The sequence below is a fragment of the Sciurus carolinensis genome, chromosome 7 (genome assembly GCF_902686445.1).
Source record: "Sciurus carolinensis chromosome 7, mSciCar1.2, whole genome shotgun sequence".
Lineage (NCBI taxonomy): Eukaryota > Metazoa > Chordata > Mammalia > Rodentia > Sciuridae > Sciurus > Sciurus carolinensis.
This window is the reverse complement of record NC_062219.1, coordinates 29,006,165-29,012,164: the sequence shown is the minus strand read 5'-3', so window position 1 is coordinate 29,012,164 and position 6,000 is coordinate 29,006,165.

Genomic DNA, 6,000 nt, shown 5'->3' with positions numbered 1-6,000 from the left:
TAAACTCCGAAAGTGCTTTTTTTTTCTGTATTATGTCTACATTTTTGTCACTGGACATACATTTGTAACAAAAATTTGTTTGTAGTTACAGGCAAATTATTTTTTACTAGATCTACAATGCCTATTTAAAACCACATCAACTGAGTCACATTTCCTGGGTGAATAGAACAGGTACAGCCATGTCGTGGATCCCCAATGGTGGGCTTCAGAGCAACAATTATTTCTGATTGGCCAAATGTACTTGTGGTTTCATTAGGCTGAACAGGATGGGAGGGAGGAGCTCAGAACACTGCTCGCTTCTGATTGACTGAACGCACAGTGGTCTTATTGGAACCAGCATCCGCCAGAGCTCCATGTGCTAGAGATCGCAGGCTGGAAATGATCCTCTTATGAAATCATGCTAGTTGTACAGCGCAGAGCCTTCCTATTTGTGTTGGTAAATCTCTAGCATGAAATGCTTCTCATGCAAATCTGTGTAAAAGTAATAGAAATTTAGGTCCATCTTGTGGAGACATCTAAAATCTTGACATGGGGACTGTGAGTGATGCACATCCTGGCCATTTGGATGCTGCAGTGGGGACCAAAGACCTTTGCTGCACAGGAAATAGACCCAACTTAATCTCCTGGTGGACCTGCCCACTACAGTGTGAGAAGGAGAAAGACAGTCCCAGTGTTCAGCTCTACCTTACAATTTCTCCCTTGGTCTTTTCCTGAAAAAGCAGGAACTGAGGCCCTGGAAAGCTTTACAGTGTAGCTGGAGCAAGATCAATGCGGATTATGAGAAATCGTCAAATATTTAGTGAAACAGGGCTGGTGATTTCTGGGAAACTGAGGCAGCATGAAGACCCACCTTCAAACCCCGATTGTTGTGGTCAAGTCAGAAAGATTTCAGACATGTCACTCAGAGTAACAGGCATGAGGTTATTAAAGATATAGGACAAGAGAAAGGGGACACTCAAGGGAGAGAGGTGATCCTCTCAGGAGAGGGACAGTGTCTCTCTCCTGCACTCCTTTTATTGGGGATCCCAGAGAAATTTCCAGAGTCCCACCCAGGTCTACCTCTTGACTTTTGACTGACAGGTGGATGACATCAGAGAGTCAAGTACTCACTGCCATGACAACTCTAGGTCACTTTGGCCCATGCTAACTTGTTCAAATTAGACTCTTTTTTTTTTTTTTTTTTTTTTTGTGGTGCTGGGGATTGAACCCAGGGCCTTGTGCTTGCAAAGCAAGCACTCTACCAACTGAGCTATATCCCCAGCCCTAATTAGACTCTTAATCAAAATTTCTTACAGATTTTACAGTTAGGTGGAATTATCTTTACCTCCCTGTGTTCTGAGATCTGGTCTATGGAAAGAGTCACAAAAGTCTCCCTCTCAGGGTAACTTGGGTTCCTCTTATTATCCATTATTTCAGGTCTGCTTTTCTCCTGCAGATAACAGGAGAAATATGTCACATTCCTTTGCGGAGGAATGTGATCTATCCTGCCCAGGCAGGGATGCAGATAAATTGCTTCTTGAAAAAGAAAACCTATGGAGGTCAGCACAGTGGGCCCACTTTACAGAATTATTCCCTTAACTTCATGTTCCCACCACTCACATCTCTCTGACCGCTATCATTTAGTAAGAAGCAGTCTAGCCTATGTTATACTTTAGTTGAGCAAGAATTTCAAAGAATGGGTCCCAGACCAATATCAGTTTCACCAGAGAACTTGATAAAATGCAAATTCTCAGGTCACACCCCAGACCAAAAGTATCAGACTCGGGTGGCTCAGGAATCCTAATTTCCATGCTCCCTCCAGGTGCATGCATGGGGCTGATCACTTATGCCCTCTTTTGATCTTTCCTCCAAGAACACAATCCTTTCACCACTTTGCACAAAGTCTCACTGACTGACAATACTGGCAGACAGGCATCCAGAGTTGGTCAGTTCCAGCCAAGGTAGACAGACCCCTGAGATCCAAGGGACTGTGCATGCAGTTCAGTGCCCAGGAGTTCAGGGAATCCTGTTGCAGTGTCTCCTTTAAGACCCTCAACCACAGCCAAGCCTAATATTCAAAACCTGTAAACATTTTGACCTTCACTTCTCCTCCCAAGCTGCTAGCAGTAGCTAATCTGTTGTTTAAGAAGCTCTGAAAGCCGAGCCACTGAGCCGTGACCATAATTGGGAGGACCACATTTTCCTTATTAGGAAGATTCTGCCTGGGTTCTGGTGTGCAGATCCGTACAGTTGCCCCTTGAGACCATTAGATGACATGGATGCCCTTTCCTGCCAGCTTCTCTGGGTTCCATCAGAGTCCCAGATGCCAGAATGCTAAGGCTAATGCAGTGTCCAGGAAGCAATATGCAGCCAGAGGCTTTGACTAGATGGAGCAATAGCCATGATACTGTAGCAGGAAAGTCCTTTAGAATTTTACTGGTCCTCCTCCCTGTGCAGGGCAGGCTGACCATTTTCCCACAGCCCTGAGACCTGGGGGTGGCCGAGCTCTGGTCACAGGTCCCAATACAAATCAGGAGGAGAAGAGCTCATAAAGTGGCAACAGGCTGTTTTATTCTCGTAGGAAGTCTAACCTGGTTGTAAAGACCCCCGGAAAAGAAAATTACTTGCCTTTTTGATGCTTTAAGTGTCCACTAGGAAGGCAACTGGGGAGGTGGGAAAAGAACTAGCATTTCTTGGGTTCAAGTCTAGCCCTACTCCTAACTATTGAGGGCCTTTGTCTGCTCCTGTCTGCTTCTGAGTCCCAAGATCGCAGCTAAGAGTGTGGGCGACAGCAACAGTGCTTGCTCACTCCTGCTTCCCAAGTGCGGCAGCCTTCCTCGCCTCTCATCTCTGGCAGCCCTTCCTGTTCCCCAGCATTAAGATGGGAAGGGCCTCAAAGAAAGAAGAGGGCTGGGTGTGCACCATGACCCAGGTCCAGAGGCAACTTCATAAATAAAGCTTATTCTAGTTGGAATGCCCAGGCTCAGAACTAGCTGCAGCTTCATGGGGGATAAATGATCCCACGCTGTCATGGGCTCTGCTGCTACCTCAGAACTGATTCTAGTTTCTGACTTGCAGCTAGAAATGGGTTTGTACTGACTCTAGTTCAGTGACCACTCCAACGAATGACAAATGCCTCTAGCTCTGTGACTGGTTTTCATTCTGTTTTAGTTAGCTATGTTGCTGTTGAGACTAAATGACCCAACAAACTGTAAAGGAGGAAAGGTTTATGTGAGGGCTTATGGTTTCAGAGGTCTTAGTCCATAGAAGGCCAGCTCCATTCCTTGGGGCTCAAGGTGAGGCTGAACATCATGATGGGAGAGGGTGTTGGAGGGAAGCAGTTTTTTTAGTGACCAGGAAGCAGAGAGAGAAAAAGAGAAAGTGACTCTGCTCTCCAGATACAAAATATATACCCCTTAACCACACCCCAGATGAACCACTACCAGCCTCCAGTCACCACTCAGTCAATCCCATCAGGGATTAATTCACTGATTAGGTTAAGACCCTCAAAACCCAATCATTTCTTTTCTGAACCTTCTTTTTTCTCGTTTTAAAAAATTTTTATAGACTGCATTTTGATTCATTGTACACAAATGAGGTACAACTTTTCATTTCTATGGTTGTACACAATGTAGATTCACACTATTCGTGTAATCATACATAGACATAGGGTAATAATATGTCTCAGTCCACTATCTTTCCTTCCCCAAACCCCTCCCGCCCCATTTCCCTTTACAAAATCCAAAGTTCTTCCATTCTCTTCTTGCCCCCCGGCATACCCCCCCCCATTATGTATCAACATTCACTTATCAGAAAAACAATCAGCCTTTTGTTTTTTGGGATTGGCTTATTTCACTTAGCATGATATTCTCCAACTCCATCCATTTACCAGTAAATGCCATAATTTTATTCTTCTTTATGTCTGAGTAATATTCCACTGTGTGTATATACCACAGTTTCTTTATCCATTCATCAATTGAGGGGCACCTAGGTTGGTTCCACAATCTAGCTATTGTGAATTGAGCAACTATGAACATGGAGGTGGTAACACTGTAGCATGCTGATTTTAAGTCCTTTGGGTATAAAGTGAGGAGTGGGATAGCTGGGTCAAATGGTGGGTCCATTCCAAGTTTTCTGAGGAATCTCCACACTGCTTTCCAGATGACTGCACCAATTTGCAACTCCGCCAGCAATGTATGAGTGTGCCTTTCCCCCCACATCCACGCCAACACTTATTACTTGTGTTCTTGAAAATAGCCATTCTAATTGGAGTGAAATGAAATCTTAGGGTTGTTTTGATTTGCATTTCTCTGATTACTAGAGATGATGAGCACTTTTTCATATATTTGTTGACTGCCTATATCTTCTTCTGTGAAGTGTCTGCCCAGTTCCTTAGCCCTTTTATTGTTTGGGTTCTGTGTATTTTTGGTGTAAAGTTTTTAAATTCTTCATATATTTTGGAAATTCATACTTTATGTGAAGTGTGTATGAAGATTTTCTCCCACTCTGTAGGCTCTCTTTTCACATTATTGTTTCCTTTGCTGAGAAAACCTTTTTAGTTTGAATCCATCCCATTTATTGATTCTTGCTTTGATTTCTTGCACTTTGGAAGTCTTGTTAAGGAAGTCTGGTCCTAAGCCAACATGTTGAAGATTCAGGCCTACTTTTTCTTCTATTTGGTGAAGAGTCTCAGGTCTAATTCCTACATCCTTGATCCATTTTGAGTTGAGTTTTGTGCATGGTGAAAGGTAAGGATTTAATTTCATTTTACTGCACATGGATTTCCAGTTTTGCCAGCACCATTTGTTGAACAGGCTATTTTTTCTCCAGTGTATGTTTTTGGCACCTTTGTCTAGTATAAGGTGACTATATTTATGTGGATTCTTCTCTGTGGATTCTATTCTGTACCATTGGTCTGCCTGTCTATTTTTGTCCCAATACTATGCCATTTTTGTTACTATTGCTCTGTAGTATAGTTTAAGGTTTGGTATTGTGATACCACCTGCTTCACTTTTCCTGCTCAGGATTGTTTTGGCTATTCGAGGTCTCATATTCTTCCAGATGAAGTTCATGATTGCTTTCTCTATTTCTATGAGGAATTTCACTGGTATTTTAATTGGAATTGCATTGAATCTGTATAGCATCTTCGGTAGAATGGCCATTTTGACAATATTAATTCTGCCTATCCAGGAACATGAAAGATCTTTCCATCTTCTAAGGTTTTCTCTAATTCGTTTCTTCAGTGTTCTGTAGTTTTCATTGTAGAGGTCTTTTACCCCTTTTGTTAGATTGATTCCCAAGTATTTTATTTTCTTTGAGGTTATTGTGAATGAAGTAGTTTTCCTAATTTGTCTTTCAGAAGATTCATCACTTATGAACAGAAATGCAATAGATTTATTTGTGTTAGTTTTATATCCTGCTACTTTGCTGAATTTGTTTATTAGTTCCAGAAATTTTCTGGTGGAGTTCTTGGGATCTTCTAAATATAGAATCATTCGTAGGCAAATAGGGATAGTTTGAGTTCTTCTTTTCCTATTCATATCCCTTTAATTCTTTGGTCTGTCTAATTGCTCTGACTAGTGTTTCAAGGACAATGTTGAATAGAAGTGGTGAAAGAGGGCATCTCTGTCTTGTTCCAGTTTTTAAAAGGAATGCTTTCAGTTTTTCTCCATTAAGAATGATTTTGGGGACTGGGGATATAGCTCAGTTGGTAGAGTGCTTGCCTCACAAGCACAAGGCCCCGGGTTCAAATCCCCAGCACCACAAAAAAAAAAAAAAAAAAAAAAAGAATGATTTTGGTCATGGGTTTAGCATAGATAGCCTTTACAATGTTGAGGTATATTCCTACTATCCTTATGTTTTCTAGTGTTTCATATGTGAGCTTTTGAGGGACACCTCACATCCAAACCATAACACATTATATCACTGTTTTCCTTTTTTTTTTTTTAATGTATATACATATTTATTAAGGCAAGGGACTATATAGAATAAAACACATTTGTTCCACTTAAGGCATACTTG